The sequence below is a fragment of the Asparagus officinalis genome, chromosome 10 (genome assembly GCF_001876935.1).
Source record: "Asparagus officinalis chromosome 10, Aspof.V1, whole genome shotgun sequence".
Classification (NCBI taxonomy): domain Eukaryota; kingdom Viridiplantae; phylum Streptophyta; class Magnoliopsida; order Asparagales; family Asparagaceae; genus Asparagus; species Asparagus officinalis.
In genome coordinates, this window is record NC_033803.1 from 44,218,799 (window position 1) to 44,238,147 (window position 19,349).

Genomic DNA, 19,349 nt, shown 5'->3' on the forward strand with positions numbered 1-19,349 from the left:
CCGGGGGTGGCGACGGGTCCAGCGGCGGCCGGTAGCAGGTCGCGTCGAGCGCGCGTGGCGGGGGTCGCGCGGTGGCGGTGCTGTCCGGCGGAGAGGCGGATAAGACAGCGGCGGATGGTGTGGTGACTGGCGGCGGGTGCCGGCGGCTGCCAGACGTACGGCGGGCGGCGGCGGGGGCACGCCGTTGGCCTGCCAGCGCGGGCCGGCATCGACGGGCGAGCGGGCGGCGACGACTTAGATGAAAAAACGGAATCTCAAAACACCTTATTTGTGTTTTGAGAAAAGTGTTTAATTTTTAGATTTTGTAAAGGAACAAGTTAAAAAACGTCCCGGTTGCCAAACGTGTTTCTTTGTTTTTGTTGAAAAAAAAAACAGAAACGGCAAAAATATCACGGTTGCCAAACGCTCCCTAGTAATCCATCTAAACAATGTCGATACATAGACACGTCACAAATTATTTGTGGTTCCGTGTTTAGTATTATGAATTCCGGTGCAACAAGTTAAATCAACTCTTTCATAGAGTTTTAAACTCGTTCAGAGTTATCAACTCATCAAGAGTTCTTTAAAACTTACCACGCAAGTTCTTCACAACGTCAAATCATGAGGAGAAGACCACGTTCCGGAGAAACAAGATGTTCAGATCGTCAACGAGAAGCAAACTCGACACGAGCGTTCGAGGGAGCCATCTCATCGCCACCTTGAAGATTTGCATCAATTCTCTTCTCTTTTGTAATCAGGAAATCCAAATTATAATCAAGATCAAGGGAATAAAACATTCAATTCTTTCATTGTCTTTTTATAAATTTTTTATCAAACAAAAGATGACGACTCCGCTGGGGACTATCTTCTCTGACGAAGAAGTGGTGGCGCAATCCAACGTCAATCTCGCTGGAACCAAGGTCGAGACTCTCATCATGGAGTTTGATCAAGCCAAGTATAAGGAGTTACTCTCCTTCGGATCCCTTAGCCCCAAGGCTATATAGCAAGATCCGCAAAGTCTTCAAGGAGACTAAAGCTCCAATTATTGCTCCTATGCCGAAGGAAGCCCTCTCCTTTAGCCAAGATTGCTCGAACAGCCCCTCCTCCGAAGGAGTGGGCTCAACTTGTGCCAAACGCAGCCCTCAGTGGCACGTGGCACAATCAAAATGTAGCCTTCAGGGCGACGTTTCACAAACTGAACGCAACTCTCAGGAGTGCGTTTCAGAACCAAAACGTAACTCTCAGGAGTACGTTCCAAAATAAAAATGCAGATTTCAAGACTACATTTCATCAGCAAAAAGCAAACCTCTGGACTGCGTTTCACCAGCAACACCTGGAGCTCAGGCGTGCGCTCGGGTAATGAAATTCAATACAGAACCTGGTGTATACCGTGGAGCTTTGTAGTTCATTGGATTATGAGTAATAAATTTTCTGAGTTGTCATGTTTAATAGAATACCTCTATTAACCACGAAATTTGCCAAAACTATCATGTTAATGATCACATCTGATAGTCCATTTTCTCCAAATTCAATCCACCAATCCTCTTTAATAGGATGGCGGGTCCACAAAAACTATCACATTAATGATCACCTCTGATAGTTCATTCCCTCCAAATTCTCCTGCCAATCTTCTTCAATAGGATGACAGGTCTATAAAACTATCACGTTAACATTTACCTCTGATAGTCCATCAATTTGCTAATCCTCTTCAATAGAATGGCGGGTCCACCAAAACTATCACGTTAACATTTACCTCTGATAGTCCATTTTCTCTAAATTCCCCCCACCAATCCTCTTCAGTAGGATGGCGGGTCCACCAAAACTATCACGTTAACATTTACCTCTGATAGTCTATTTTCTCCAAATCCCCTTACCAATCCTCTTCAATAGGATGGCGGGTCTACCCAAACTATCACGTTCATGATCACCTCTGATAATCTATTTTCTCCAAATTACCCCCACTAATCCTCTTCAGTAGGATGGCGGGTCTACTAAAACTATCATGTTAATAATTATCTCTGATAGTCAAACTCGTCAGATAGTGGCCTACCAGGTGATGGGCCTCTATTCCGACTTGATGGATAGTAGCCCACAAGGCAATATGCCCTGTCTACCCCTTTTTATTCCCCTGCTAAGTCTTAATCAAGACTAGGGGTTGGTTACTTGGAATCCACTTAATTAAGAGTAACGAATCTTTCACATCGTCGAGTTAACATTATACTTTTAACGATCATCACCCCCACGGAGTATGAATTCAGTTTGCATCACTCCTAATTTGTCACATTAATAACATACCTCTGACAGTCAACTTATCAATCCATATCAATAGGATGATAGGTCCTCAAAATTGCTCAAATCGTAATCTTCCCCAGCAAGACATTACGTCTTCAATATCTTATTCAAATCATAAGTATAAAAATTCATCGCTTCTGGTGATAAACTCACCTAGAAAGTTTCCCCAGCGAGATGTTAATTCCCAAAATCTTGTGCAAGTCATAAGTACACATTCTCTTGTCACGTTAATATCACACCTCTGACAACCCACTTATCAATCCTCTTCAATAGGATGATAAGTCCCCAAAGTTGCTCCAATCGTAACAATTTTTTTTTGTCACATTAACATCATACCTCTGACAACCAATCAACTTATCAATCATCTTCAATAGGATAATAAGTCCCCAAAGTTGCTCAAATCGCAACAAATTCCTGTCATGTTAACATCAAACCTCTTACAATTAACTTATCGTCTCTCTTCAATAGAGCGATAGACCCACAATCTTATCACATTAACAAAACACCTCAGACAATCAACTTATCAATCCTCTTCAATATGATTGTCCATGTAAAACGAGAAAAATCATCAACAATAACAAACACATAGTGTTTTTCTCCTAGAGAGGTAACACGCATAGGACCAAATAGATCAAGATGTAATAATTACAAAGGTTTAGAAGTTGATACCTCATTGATGGATTTGAAGATAGATTTGGTTTGTTTACCTTTAGCACAATCTTCGCAAACGGTATCCTTGATGAAGTATAAGTTTGGTAACCCCTTTACAAGATTTTTTTTGGATAGCTTGGATATCAATTCCATGTTGGCATGACCAAGTCTTTTATGCCAAATCCAAGGATTCTCATCAATTGCCGCAATGCACTTCACATCTTGATTAACTAATTCATTCATCTCAAAAATGTATACATTAGATTTTCTATTAGCAACAAACACAATTTTTCCATTCATGCTAATAATGTACTTATCCGGTTTAAAAGAGATATCAAAACATTTATCACTTAATTGGCTAATACTAAGAAGATTAAGATTCAAGCCTCTAACCAAATAAAAATCTTCTATAACGGGAGAATGAATCTTACCAATACTACCAATGCTAATGATTTTACCTTTCTCACCGCCACCGAAGAAGACATTGCCTCCTTCAATCCTTGATAGGGTTGTAAATAGCTCTTTGTTGCCCATCATGTGATGTGAGCAACCACTATCAAGGTACCACATCCCTCTACGTCGTGTTTGTGATGTTCCCTACATAAGATGACGTAGAAACTTTAGGTACCCAAATCTTAGGTCCTTGGGAGTTAGTGTATTTAGTACCTTTGGGTACCCATGCCATATTATAATAATTCACATTATTCTTAATTCTACAATGGGTAGATATGTGACCATGCTTCATGCAATATGTGCATACGAAGTGTTTCTTATGTGTAGAAGCATATGATCTATGATGTTCATTTCTTTGAAAACGGTAATGTCTAGAATATGCATGAGTGGGTTTAATTTTACCATTAGCAATTTCTAGTCTTTCAATTTTAGATTTTAATTGTTTATTTTCAAAATCAAGATCTCCTAATACCATTAGCAATTTCTAGTCTTTCAATTTTAGATTTTAATTGTTTATTTTCAAAATCAAGATCTCCTAATAATTCATCTTTTTGAGTAAGAGATGATTACAATTGCTAAACCATGGAACCATGCAATTTTTTAAATGAAGAGTATTCTTTAGTTATTCTTTTAAATTTAAAATTTAACTCTTCTAATGCGGTAGCTAGATCACATTGCATATAAAAAGATTCACTTTCGGTGTCGGATATAATTACCTCATCTTCATTGGCCATAAAACAAATGTTATGGTCATGAAGAGCAAACTTAGCTCCCTCCTCATCGCTATCCAAGTCACTTGGTTCGGATTCATCCCATCCGGCATACATCACCCTCTTCTTCTTGTACTTCAAGTATTTCTCTTTGATCTTTGGGCAATCCTTGGCTTGATGACCCGGTTCATTACACTCAAAACATTTTCCTATACGAGGAGAAAAATCATTGTTAGATCGGTTAAGATTTTTGTTTAATTTTATTAGTTTAGAAATTCTTCTAGAGAGGTGAGCCACTTCTATAGATACACCGGTTTCACTATCCGAGGAGGAGGAGTCATCAATAGCTCCTTTAAGAGCAATTGTCTTCTTTTTGGATGGCTCCTCGATTACCCGTGGGGGTTCTTCCTCCTTCTCCTTCTCTTTGATTTACTTCTCATGGACCTTGAGCTTACCAATGAGACCATCAAGGGGAAGTGTGGTGAGATCGTGAGCTTCCTCTATGGTCGTAGCTTTGGGTTCCCACACCGGAGACAATGATCGAAGAATCTTGTAGTTCATCTCTTGGGTTGACAACTTCTTATCTAAGCCATGCAATTCATTAATAATATTAGTGAAGAGAGAAAACATAGCATCAATGGATTCATTTGGAAGCATTTTAAACAATTCATAATCATGCATGAGCCCACTAATTTTTGATACCTTAACTTGGGGGGTTCCCTCATGTGTGATGCAAAGTTTGGTCCAAATCTCATATGCGGTAGCACAAGTAGAAACCCTATTGTATTCATTTGGTGTGAGGCCACAAATTAAGGCATTCATGGCCTTTACGTTGAGATTGGCTTGGAGCCTCTCATCATCGATTATTGAGCTAGTTTTAGGTTATTCTACATATTTCTTTTCAATGATGTCTAGGATGTCAAGGTCAATGCAACGGAGATAGATTCTCATCCTAGCTTTCCAATATGCAAAATTACTACAGGTAAAAAGTGGGGGTCTAGTGGTGGATTGTCCTTCTAACATATGCACATTCATTGAAACCTCCATAAAATCTTTCTCTAAGGTGATTAGACCAAAAATTAATATAGAGACCAAGCTCTGATACCAATTGTTAGACCCTAGAGGGAGGTGATTAGGGTCTTGAGGCAATAATTATGCAATAAAAATTAAGACAAGCAATCACCATAAAATATAATGCTAAAATAAAAAGAGAGAAGATAAAAATTGTTATCCAAATAACGCGCGATGTGTTCACGAGGTTCGGCTCTCTAGCCTACGTTCCCGCTCTCCACTCTCGAGGAGAATCCACTACACAACCCTGTTTGGAAGCCGGAACTTTTTCTACACAGCGATCTCCACGAGATCTCACAACACAGTTGGTCACCACGAGATCTCACGACACAGTTGATCTCCACGATATCACCACACAATCAATAGTAGCAAATAAAGAATTGCTCTCTCTTACAACAGCCCTATGGCAAGGAGAGAGATTGTACTGAAGCTTTTGGATGTCGGATGTGCAAGTGTAAAACAAGGAATTGGATTTTGAAAGTTAAGGCTCTTAAACTTAAGAAGTAAACACAATTGATTTTTCTCTTGCAAAGTTGGTAGTAAAAATAAATAGGGTAGTTGGGTATTTATAGTGAAAAATAACAGCAGCCAAAACCCCAAATAAATAACCAAAATCCACCAAAATCCGGTTTTCTGAAACTAGCCGTTACTGTGCAACGGCTCTCTGATAAGCTGACTTATGAGTCAACTCATGAGTCGACTTATGAGTCGACTAATGAGTCGGCTTATATGAGTCGACCCAGCAGAAGAAAAATCACAACTTCGCTGCACTTCGTGAGTGAGTCGACTAAACAGGCACAGACCAGATTTGCATAGAAAACTCAACTTAAACACATGTTTAAAAATATTAGATAAATTCTAAAAAATGTGAAACTTTGGGAATAGTTTATAATCATTTTTACAAACTTGTTTGAAGAAGAATTTTGTAAAAAGGTCCCTGTATTTATGAAAAACATCATTTTGATAAAAGTACCAAAATACGAGTTTTGAAAGTGTGCAAGTGTGTGTGATATCCCGAATAGCTTCAAATGAAATCTACAACTACTTGCCTACAATCTAGCACTAGAGAGAAAAGAAAAAAACTAACAAATATCCTCACATAGAATAACATTTCTTTGAGTCTTGATATTGCTTTGATTTGATGAAGCTTTCACTTGTATATGTTGTTCTTGATTAACATTTGCTTTATTACATTACCTCCACCTCTTATAGATATTGACATTGTAGCTCATATTCTATCCAATCCTCCATATATGGTACTAACAAGCTTGATATACATATTAACTACAATATCACTCAACAAGCAATTAGTACCGATAATGGTGGTTGTAAATCATCATCAAAACATAAGGGCTAACACACGTATTCTACATCGTGGCAGGTTGTTATTAATAATGCCAAAATCTGTGCCTTACACGTACGGGGAACTTTATCCCAAATCCTAAGTAAGGATAAGCCTACGCCTAACACGCGTTGCCAGTTAGTCTTTTGCCGCGAAAAAGACACCAAAATCCATACCTCACATACATGGGGGACTTTATCTCGATCCCTAATTAGAGATAAGTCTACGCCTAACACGCGTTGCCGGTTAGTCTTTTCCCGTGAAAATAACAAAGTCTATGTATTCAAAATCACAGCATCTAGTCTAAGAGAGTTCATTCTCTTTGTAGGTGTAAATTTTGATCTCCCGAAAACAGGGAACTTCGTTTGTATTGATAATAACAGCTTATTACAAACTAATAATCAAATGTTTACAACAGAAGCGGAGGGAATGCCCTCCTTGTTTAACGTGGGTTCCTCCCTCTTTGTTTTGTGTGGGGACTTTAGGTGGCGATAGGACGCCTCGCTCGGTGCTCGTGCCGAGTTTGCTTCCCTTGGACGATCCGATCGAAGTTGCTGCCGGAGCTTCAGTTCTCAAATGAGGGAGCCTTTGGCAAAGGTCCAGGTTCAACCTTTGGGAGATTAGCCAGCAGAATATGCAACAGCAAAAATCCCCCTGGTATGCTAGCTGAAGATGGGTTTTAATAGGCAAGGGATGACATGGGCCATCCCTTGATTCGTGGGATCTGACCACTAATGTAAGGGTGAAGGAGCCAGCCGCCCTAGCTGTGGGATGTGACCACTTAGGGGCTCCTGTCAGCCGCCCTAGCTGTGGGATGTGGCCACTTGCCATCTGACGGGCCTGGAGTATTGTGCCCTCTCCCTTGATTTGTGGGATTTGACCACTGATGTAACTGTTCCCATGCTCCCAGTGGGCAGTTGACAGTGAGCTGGCGAGTCGCGGACTTAGGTCTGCAGGCGATCTTGAGACTGCAGGCAGACTTGGGTCTGCAGGCGAGCTTGGGGACTACAGGCAGACTTGGGTCTGCAGGAGGATTTGGGATTGCAGGCAGAGCTGGGGACTACAGGCAGACTTGGGTCTGCAGGCGGATTTGGGACTGCAGGCAGAGCTGGGGTCTGCAGGCGGATTTGGGACTGCAGGCAGAGCTGGGGACTGCAGGCAGACTTGGGTCTGCAGGCGGACTTGGGACTGCAGGCAGACTTGGGGACTGCAGGCAGACTTGGGTCTGCAGGAGGATTTGGGACTGCAGGCAGAGCTGGGGACTGCAAGCGATCTTGGGTCTGCAGGCGAGCTTCAAGACGTTAGGCGAGCTCTAGAGCATGGATCGAAGAATAGGCCGTAACTTTCAAACCGTAAGTCGGAATTGGACAAATTATATATGAAAATCGCCTATCTCGACGAGATGGAGCCATCCGAACCCAGCTGAAGGCTTCGGTTCGCTTCCTCCGTTTCGCCAAATTCCTTACAGTTTGGGAGATATCTGCGTTTTCCCCTTTTTATCAGTGTTTTTCCCCTTTTTGCTATTTCGGGCGAGGTTTCTTACGGTTTGGGAGATATCTGCGTTTTCCCCTTTTTCTGCTATTTCGGGCGAGGTTTTAGCAGTTTTGTTCTGAACTTCTCTGATAAGGATTAAAGGCAATTTTTATTGCCTACAAAACCCCCTCCAAAGTTTTCAGACCTGAATCAGGCCGCATGGGGTCTGGAACACTTTGGATATGAAGTCCCGTAAAGTGATCCCTGCTCTTCACTCGCAGCTGATGATCGCCTTCTAGGATTTTGAGCAAACCCTCAGCTATCAACGGACTTGATTTGTCTTTACCACCTGCCGTTTGAGTTGGTTTAGCCATGCTCTTGTCCTTAGCATGGTAAGTTGTCGAGGAGTTTCTCTTAGGCTCAATGCTAAAATTTCTCCTCTATCCTTAGCCTTTCGAGGCGTTTGGATTAAGAGCGTAGGGAGCAGTTTAACCTCGTATACCAGTCGGAGGGTAGGAGCACTTTAGACTCATGCACCAGTTGGAGTAAATGGGGGAAGCTTATCTTCACTTAGGGCAAAGATGAAGACGAACCCTGATTTGTCATCTCTTGGGGCAAAGACGAACCCTGAAATAGCAGCACATCGCATAGTAGGCCACTATCAAACAACAACGCCTTTTATGGGAAAGACGGTGCTGGGAGAATCAAATCGTTCATGGACGTATGAGTATGACGACTGATCGAACAACGTCATTTGCGGGAATGACGGTGTCGGCTATCAGAGGTAATCGTTAACATGATTGGAATTGCCGCGATCGGAGTGACTTTGAGGACTTACCATCCTTTTGAAGAGGATTGGTAAATTGATTTTGCCAGAGGTGTAGTGTTAACATGACAGTGGGAGCTTATTGCGATTCGAGCAACTCTATGGACCTACCATCCTATTGAAGAGGACTGGTAAGTTGATTTGTCAGAGGTGACCGTTAACATGACAGTAGGGGCCCCGCTATCCTATTGAAGAGGATTGGCGGGGGATTGTGGCTTTGGTCCTAACTATCTGAAGGTTTGACCGAGTGGGAGTTTGATGCAGCCCACTTGAACTGCTAGTCTCGCCTGTTACGAGCGGTTCGCCATAACCGGGAACCTAGCTCAAGAAGTGGAGCTCGCCTAAACTGTTGGGCTCGCCTGATTTGAGCGGTTCGCCGAAACTGGAAACCTAGCTCAAAGAGATGGGCTCGCCTAAACTGTTAGGCTCGCCTGATTTGAGCGGTTCGCCGAAACTGGAAACCTGGCTCAAAGAGATGGGCTCGCCTAAACTGTTGGGCTCGCCTGATTTGAGCAGTTCGCCGAAACTGGGAACCTGGCTCAAAGAGATGGGCTCGCCTAAACTATTAGGCTCACCTGATTTGAGCAGTTCGCCCGTACTGGGAACCTGGCTCAAGAAGATGGGCTCGCCTAAACTATTAGGCTCGCCTGATTTGAGCAGTTCGCCCGTACTGGGAACCTGGCTCAAGAAGTGGAAGTGTAGGGAGTAGTTTAACCTCTTATACCAGTTGGAGGATCAGAAGAAGCAGTTTATACTCGTGTACTTGTCGGAGTGTAAGGGGACTATCAGAGGTGTTTGTTAACGTAATAGCTTTATGGGCCCGCCGTCCTATTGAAGAGGACTAACGGGGGAAATTTGGAGGAGACTATCAGAGGTAATAGTTAACTTGATAGTTTTAAAAGATCCATCGTCAAGTTAAATGAGACTGATGGAGAAATGGCTATCAGAGGTAACAGTTAACTTGATAGTTTTGTGGGCCCGCCGTCCTATTGAAGAGGATCAACGGGGAAATCGTAAGATATGAGGAAATGGGCTCCACTACCAAGGCATCTTGGTCATCATCTCCTCGAAACTCATGCGGGTCTTCGTCACCCATATGCTTGAGCATGCTCTCGACTTGTTCTCCTTGGCGGAGTAAGTCTTTCCATGAGCGAGCTTCAACAGCGCCCATATTGGACAGAACGCTGATGGAGAGATTGTTCCGGCACATCTCGATGAGCGTGGCCTCGGAAACTCGATCGCGGGAATGCAACGATCGGTTTCTGAATCTCTTGACAAAGCTGCTTACAGACTCTGTCTTCCTCTGCTTCACAGTTAGCAGGGTGGCCATAGATACTTCTGTGTCATCGTCGAAGAATCTGGCCACGAAGAGCCTTTCCATGTCCTTCCAGCAGGTGATGGACCCAGGCTCCAATCTGCGAAACCATTCAAAAGCGACCCCCTTGAGGGTACCAATGAACAGTCGAGTCATAATGGGATCGTTTCCCACTATGTGTCCAGTTTGCGCCTGGAAGTAGTAGATGTGCTGGGTAGGAGAACCCTTTCCATTGAACTGCAGGAGGTCCAGCGGCTCGAACTTTGCCGGGTAGGAGACCGCATCCCATTCAATTGGATACGGTCTGACAACCCCCAGCTTGCTCGCATGCTTCTGGAGCTTCAAGGCGTCGAGTTGACTTTGGAGATCGTCAAACCTCTTGTCTCTTGGGTTATGGCCCGAAGATGACGCTCCTCTAGATGACTCGGATGAGGAGTGAGAAGGAGTAGGCACCCGCTCTTTGTGCTTCAAGGATTTATGCGGAGCCCGTGAAGTCCTCTCTCTCTTCCTCTTCTTCTCGCTCAGGAGCTGCTCCAACATCTCCTTTAGGGATTCGATGGTTGCTTGTTGCTCGTCGAGTCTCCTAGATATCTCATCAGGGATATCGGTCATGTGCACATTTGCGTGCTCGCCCTGAACTGAGCTTGAAGTCTGCGACATTGCCACTGCTGAGCAATCGTCGTCGTCGTTGTCAGAGACAAACGTCAGACCCGTGCAGGCAAACGGGGTGGCCACCCCCATTTGGGCGTGAGTGTGCTGGCGAGGTTCAGGCTGGCGAGGTTCGCCCGTCAGGCGAGATTGGTACAGTGTGCCTGCGCTTGTCTGGCGAGCTGTTGCTTCGCCTTTCTGGCGAACTTAGGTTGTCAGGCGAGCTTGGTGAAGTCCGCTTGTTTGACGAAGCCCTCTTGAACTGCAGAGTTCGCCAGGTGCCCTTGGTTCGCCAAAATTGAGCACCTTGCTCACAGAGTGGGGCTCGCCTAAACTGCTAAGCTCGCCCGATTTGAGCGGTTCGCCAAAAATGGAAACCTGGCTCAAGAGGTTGGGCTCGCCTAAACTGCTAGGCTTGCCCGATTTGAGCGGTTTGCCAAAATCGGGAACCTGGCTCAAAGAGATGGGCTCGCCTAAACTGCTAGGCTCGCCCGATTTGAGCGGTTCGCCAAAACTAGGAACCTGGCTCAAGAGGTTAGGCTCGTCTAAACTGCTAAGCTCGCCTGATTTGAGCGGTTCGCTAAAAATGGAAACCTGGCTCAAGAAGTGGGGCTCGCCTAAGCCGTCAGACTCGCCCGATTTGAGCGGTTCGCCGAAACTGGGAACCTGGCTCAAAGAGATGGGATCGCCTAAACTGCTAGGCTCGCCCGATTTGAGCGGTTCGCTAAAAATGGGAACCTGGCTTAAGAAGTTGATTCCTCTCAAGCCTGAATAATAATTCAGGCTGTCGTGGGGGATGAGGGATTGTGCCCCGAGACGAGCGAGAGCTTTTCGTCGCCGCTGTTTGGATCTTTTTGAACGAGGAGCGTTCATGTCGACGGCGGAGGCGTAGTCTGCGTTGACACGAATGGTTGATTCCTTTTGCACAGGGGTTTGCGAGGATCGTTCATCGACCCACTCAGAGGGACTCAACAGTAGTCCCTGCAGCAACTTCGTCAGACTGCGCCACCACCAATTCATCTGAATGAACGGATTCTCCCACTGTGGTCGCCATCTTCTGTAGGGTGAAAATTTGATTCTTCCGAAGAAAGGAGTTTCGTTTGTATTTATAAGAAAGCTTATTACAAACTAACAAATCAAATGTTTACAACAGAAGCAGAGGGAAGGCCCTCTTTGTTTTGTGTGGGGACTTTAGGTGGCGATAGGATGCCTCGCTCGGTGCTCGTGCCGAGTCTGCTTCCCTTGGACGATCCGATCGAAGTTGCTGCCGGAGCTTCGGTTCTCAAATGAGGGAGCCTTTGGCAAAGGTCCAGGTTCAACCTTTGGGAGATTAGCCAGCAGAATATGCAACGGCCAATCCCCCTTCTTCATGCTGCTGAAGATGGGTTTTAACAGGCAAGGGATGGCATGGGCTATCCCTTGATTCATGGGATTTGACCACTAATAGAGGTGAGGGAGATAGCTTGACTGCTCCTTGAATTATGGGATGTGACCACACGTTGTTCGGAGACGTCCTGCTGTTCATTCGTACCGTCAATGGTCATTCGAAGAGCTGTGCTCTGCATCACGCTACATAGGAGTGGGAAAGCCCCTCCTCGTATGCGTGACAACGGCTGTCAGATGCTTGCGTGGATCTGACCAACCACCGAGCGTTGGCGGCTCTCGTCCCTTCACCTGGACAACTGAGGTGAGCCGCATTTATGAGGGTGCAGGCTGTTTCGGCGCCTGTCCGCTCATTCGTACTGTGGACGGCCATCTGACGGGCCTGGAGTATTGTGCCCTCTCCCTTGATTTGTGGGATTTGACCACTGATGTAACTGTTCCCATACTCCAAGTGGGCAGTTGACAGTGAGCTGGTGAGTCTGCAGCTTGGGTCTGCAGGCGAGCTTAGGACTGCAGGCAGACTTGGGTCTGCAGGCGAGTTGAGTCTGCAGGCGAGCTTGGGACCGCAGGCAGAGCTGGGGATTGCAGGCAGACTTGGGTCTGCAGGCGGATTTGGGACTGCAGGCAGAGCTGGGGTCTGCAGGAGGATTTGGGACTGCAGGCAGAGCTGGGGACTGCAAGCGATCTTGGGTCTGCAGGCGAGCTTCAAGACGTTAGGCGAGCTCTAGAGCATGGATCGAAGAATAGGCCGTAACTTTCAAACCGTAAGTCGGAATTGGACGAATTATATATGAAAATCGCCTATCTCGACGAGATGGAGCCATCCGAACCTAGCCAAAGGCTTCGGTTCGCTTCCTCTGTTTCGCCAAATTCCTTACGGTTTGGGAGATATCTGCGTTTTCCCCTTTTTATCAGTGTTTTTCCCCTTTTTGCTATTTCGGGCGAGGTTTTAGCAGTTTTGTTCTGAACTTCTCTGATAAGGATTTAAAGGCAATTTTTATTGCCTACACTCTTATCACAACGTTATATGTAAAACGGATTCAAATAATCACATGCTAGCCCGACTCAAACGGTAGTCGGTAAAGGTTTATTAAATTGTTGATGGCTGAGGGTTTGCCAAAAATCATATGCATGTTTGCAGGCCCATCAGCTTAATGGATGTGAGCCGAGACTTGAAAAAATGAGCTAAAGACAAGTCTCAAAGACTTAGTAAAAAATGCATGAAAGCCACCTCCGCGTCTCAAGTCAAAACGCCTAGGTTAGACCCGCGTCTCAAGTTCGAAATGCAGGGGTCCACCCCCACATTCCAGAAGCAGGATTATAACGCATACCTTCATACGGGTCCTGCGTGACAAATCCCTTCAACCAAGATGTCTTTAAAGCGAATACAGAGAACAACTCATTTACAACAAGGAATCAACAGCTCCAAGATCAGAGTTGAGATCCAAAGAATTTCGAAAATTCATCCCAGTCAACCGCGAACTTTTAAAAATTTTGGAGGGGGTTTTGTAGGTTGTCTAAAAATCACTACAGATAGCTGATCCCCCATCAAACACCGATGGTGGAAGTTACAATCTGACGACTTCCAGAAGGTTATAATTTGAAGACTACAATCTGACGACCTTTACAATAACCGATAAAAGCTCTAGTTCAACAGCCTTCACAATCAACATCGGTAGTTACAATCTAGTGACTCTTATATTTTTAAGGAGCCAAGATGAAGATTAAAAGATGACGGTCTTTGCAACGCTCCAGCAAAAGAGACCACAAATTGACGGTCTCTTCACATAAAAACGCAGAGGTCATCCCTGTGTTTCACCATCAAAACGTAGAGGTCATCACTGTGTTGCAACAACAAAACGCAGAGGTCATGCCCACGTTTTAGAGTCAAAACGCAGAGTTCATCCCCAGCGCTCCAGTTGAAAATGCAGAGTTCGTTGACTCAAACGTGGAGTTCATCTTTGCGTCTCAACTCTGCATTTTAGATTTACAACGCAGCACGACCTATGCGTTCAGCCACCAAAATAGGCCCAACTCTGCGTTTTAAGTCTAAAACGCAGAGTTCGGGCCCTGAACGCTATTTTTTAGCATTTTACTTGTTCAAAGCACAAACTGAACGGTTTCAAAACTGTTTTCCCTAGGATTTGGGGAGCAGTTTAAGGGGGTAGTTACACCCCATTCAGCCCCACTTAGGAGTAAATTAAGGGGACGGTTACACCCTTTAATCCCCTATAAATAGGAGTAAACTCAACTGAGTTCGGATCTTTTGGATCTTAGAGTATCTTAGAGATCTAGAGATCGACTTCTTCGGATCATCTTCTCGACAGCAGATCATCTTCGAGCTTCCTGCAGCAACAAAGTTCTTGGAGGATTCCCTTGGCTTACAAGCCGATTTCGGTTAAATCAACTCTTTCATAGAGTTTCAAACTCGTCCAGAGTTATCAACTCATCAAGAGTTCTTTAAAACTTATCACGCAAGTTCTCCACAACATCAAATCATGAGGAGAAGACCATGTTCCGATGAAACAAGATGTTCGGATCGTCAACGAGAAGCAAACTCGACGCGAGCATTCGAGGGAGGCATCTCATCGCCACCGTGAAGAACCCAGAATTAAATAAAGGGGAGGATTTGCATTAATTTTTTTTTCTTTTGTAATCAGGAAATCCAAATTGTAATCAAGATTGAGGGAATAAAATATTCAATTCTTTCATTGTCTTTTTACAAATTTTCCACCAAACACTTGTGCAATGTCTGGTCTTGTACAGATCATAGCGACCATTAAACTTCTCACTGGTGATGCATACGGTACTCGAGACATCTCCATCCTCTCTTTTTCACTGCTAGGATTCATAGAGGATGATAACTTAAAATTAATAGGTAGTGGGGTAAAAATTGATACAATCTTACATATTAAAGCGTCACAAAATTTTCTTTAAATAATTCTTTTGAGAAAGCCAATCTTCCTATTAATTCTGTCTCGGTAAATTTGCATCCCTAAAATCTTGTTTGCAGATCCTAAATCCTTCATTTCAAATTCTCTAGCCAACTGTGCCTTTAATTCTTTGATACGATCTTTGTTAGGGCCTACAACCAACATGTCATCAAAATACAACAATATGATAACAAAGTTATTTTTACCAAACCACTTGAAATATGCACAAGGGTCTGAATTAAGTCTGTTGTATCCAGAGCTCATGATAAATGAATCAAATCTCTTGTACCAACACCTTGACACCTGCCTTAGACCGTACAGAAATTTGTTCAATTTGCAAACCAAGTTCTCTTTTTTTTTTCTTCAAAATCTTCTGGTTGGAACATGCAAACTTTTTCTTCAAGATCTCCATGATGAAATGTTGTTTTCACATCTAGCTGTTGTAGATGTAAGTCAAATATAACGCTTGTTTGTTGGAAAATTTGTAATAAAAAAAATAAAAGAATTGAATTTGATTTATTCTTTCTAACTGCTTAGAAAAAGAATGTTTACAACTCTCTCGATCTCGATTACAAGTTGAATTTCCTGATTACAAAAGAAAAGAGAATTGATGCGAATTATCTTCTTTGTTTAAGTCTGGGTTCTTCATGGTAGCGATGAGATGTCTCCCTCGAATGCTCGCGTCGAGTTTGCTTCTTGTTGATGATCCGAACGTCTTGAACTCGTAGAACACAGTTGAATCCTCTTGATTGATGTCAAGGATAATTTGCATGGCAAGTTTGAAACTCTGAACGAGTTGATAATTCAGAGCGAGTTTAAACTCTTGAAAAAGAGTTGATTTGAACCGAAAATCGGTTAATAGCCAAGGATGATAGGTCCCTATTGTTGAACATTGCTGAAGGATGAACGTCAATCTTCCCCTTTGCGATTTTATGCCAGAAGCCGCTCAATGGTTTCCGATCTTGATCTGCCCAAAAAAGATCCTCCGAACTCTTCTGAGTTTTGAGGTATTTATAGGAGATTAAGGGGTGTAACCGCCCCCTTAATTCGGTCCTAAGTGGGGTTGTAATCCCCTCAAATCATGGGAAATGGTTTTGGAACCATTCAGCTCGTATTTGAATGAGTCAAACGCCGAAAATGGCGTTTTGGGCCCGAACTCTGCGTTTTAGACTTGAAACGCAGAATTGGGCATGTTTTAGGCTGAAAACGCCGTGTTCGGACAGTGTTGTAAATCCGAAATGCAGAGTTAGGACGCAGAGATGAACTCACGTTTTGGGTCCAAGAACTCTGCGTTTTTAACTGGAACGCTGGGGATGACCTCTGCGTTTTGAACTTGAATGCTGGGGATGAACCTTGTGTTTTTAATCTAGAACGCGGGCATGAGCTCTGCGTTTTGAATCTGAGACGCAGAGGTGAGCTCTGTGTCTGGATTTGAAGAGACCGTGAATTTGTAGTCTCTTTTGCTAGAGCATTGTAAAGATCATCATCTTGTAATCTTCTTTTTGACTCCTTAAAAATATGAGAGTCGTCAGATTGTAACTCCCGATGATGATTGTGAAGGCTGTTGATTAGAGCTTTCATCAGTTGTTGTGAAGGTCGTCAGATTGTAATCTTCATCGATCTACGTGAAAGTTTTTAAATTGTAGCCTTCTGGAAGCCGTCAAATTGTAACTTCCATCATCGGTGTTTGATGGGAGATTAGCTATCTGCAGCGATTTTTAGACAACCTATAGCGCTCATAACCAAGACTATTCAGACTAATGTAAGTCGAACTACAAGAAAAAATATTTCATTAAAGTCAATATCTTCTTTTTGAGCATATCCTTTTACCACCAATCTAGCACGATATCACTCCACTTGATCATTGCCATTTCGCTTGATCTTATAGACCCATTTATTTTCAATGGTCTTTCTTCCTTATGACAGTAACACAAGTACCCAAGTCTTATTCTTATGAAGAGCTTCAATTTCTTCATGCATTGCTGCCATCTACAAAGATGCATCTGTGCAATTTATAGATTCATAAAAAGTTGATTGTTCTCTATCCTTTGTTAGAAGACAATATGCAACATTACTCTCCGTAATATACTCTGAGTGTCAAGTCAGTAGTCTTCTGATAATCATATTTTATTATAATTTTATACCCTCATTATCTATTTTATATGAATAAAAATGCCATTAATAATTGTTTTTATCTTTAATTACAGGTTAATGAAGAATAAAGCCGAAGATCTCTTCTCTCAATAAAAACACATGTATTAAATGAAGAACACAAGCAAGAGCCAAAAAGCCCAAGCCCAGAATCATGCCGAATAACCTGTAGAAGCCGCAGAAAATAAAAATTTAAATATGAAAAAAAAATGTATTCAAGATAGTTGGCCGCAAAGAAACGACGATATCTCTCAATCCGGAAGGCGGAATTTAACATATAATATATGAAAATCGCCTATCTGACGAGACAAAGACATCCGTGAAGGCAGAAATTTGATAGTACATCAATGCTAGCATTGATGCGGGCATCGATGCGAGCATCGATGATGGCATCGATACTGACGAATCAGTTACAGATCAATGGCTGATTTTTGATGGTTTTGGATAAGGATTCAATCCAATGGCTCTCATTCATTAATGTTTACTATAAATAGGGGTAGAGAGTGAGGGGTTAGGGGTGTGAAAATTTTTATAACTCTATTTGGAGAGGAGAGCCGCTCTTAATTGAGAAGGCCTTCCAAATCTGTAACTTTTGTTACAATTAATAAAATAATTTTTTCACCACTTTAAATATTTCTTCTCTTTGTTGGATGATAAATATGGAGATGAAGAATTATTTGGAGGTTTGCATTTCTTTTATTTTTCTCTTTTATTTCTTTTTAGTAATTTCTTTATTATTGCTTATTAGTTAGATTTACATTCATGCTTGTAGTGTAGATTTATTTTCTTGTCTTTTTATGTCCTTTTTTCACTTTAATTTGTAGAGTAGATTTATTTTCTTGTTCATAGTTTAGATTTTTATTTTCTTTTGTTTTTGTAATTAGTTCTTTTTCTTCTTATTTTTATTTCTTAAGATGTGAAATTAATTCTTGTAGGAATATTATAATTGTATGAAACTAGTCTAATTTCCTTTATGTTATACAAATTATTCTCTTACACTTAAAATGATCATGTTTAGAATAATCAACTAGAGAACTAATTGATAGAAGAAGAAATTTATAATCTATGCTTATCTTAAATGGTTTGATAGGTTATACTTATGAATTCTAGGATTACTATCTTGTTGTTGTTCTTATCATGATTTTTATTTTGACTTAGATGATAATTTGATAGGTTATATTTTTCTTAAATGGTTTGATAGTCTATACTTAATAAATCTAAATTAAAATATAACAAAAAAAAGAATAGTTTGTATTTAATAATTGAGATTAGCTAGTAGATTCAATTCTAGATTTCTCATATCTTTAATTGAACCATCCATCTTTTGTTTTCTTAATTTTTCTCTTTCTTGCTTTTTATTCTATTCTTTGATTCTTACTTCTCTTCGCTCAAATTCCTTTTTATTCTATTCTTTGATTCTTACTTCTCTTCGCTCAAATTCAATTTATTGTTACTTGCATATATTCAAAACAATCACTCTCACTCATCATAACTCTCACACTTATTCTTTAATTCTATTTTATCACGCACACAACATATGAACCAATTCTAATTTTCTCCTACAAAACACCTTCCTCGTGGGATCGATAACTTTTTATACTATAACTTGACACGGTTGTGCACTTGTAATATTTTTGGTACATGTTTAAGTCGCATCATCTTCTCTCACGAGTTTATCTTCGAACTTCTGGAGCCTCGGACTCGACTGGTTCTTGTATATCATGCTCCAGTGTTGCTTCAGAAGAATTTAGATCATTTTCTACCCGAACCGCTACAGTCTCTGAATCCTTCCTTGAAATATTTTCTTTTTCTTTACTTTGTAGTTGATTCTCTACAAAGATAACATCTTTACTGATGATAACCTTACAGGCAGTGGGATCCCACAAGCGATACCTCTTTTACTCCGTCAGCATACCCCAAGAATATGTATTTTCTTGATTTTGAATCCAGCTTTGTAATTTCTTAGGGATTGTACATTACATACATTGGACTTTCAAATATATGAAGGTTGGAAAAATCAGCTGGCTTGTCAGTCCACATCTCCATCGGTGTTTTTAACTGTATTGCAGTTAATGAACATCAATTCACCATATAACATGCAGTTTTTACTGCTTCCGCTTAA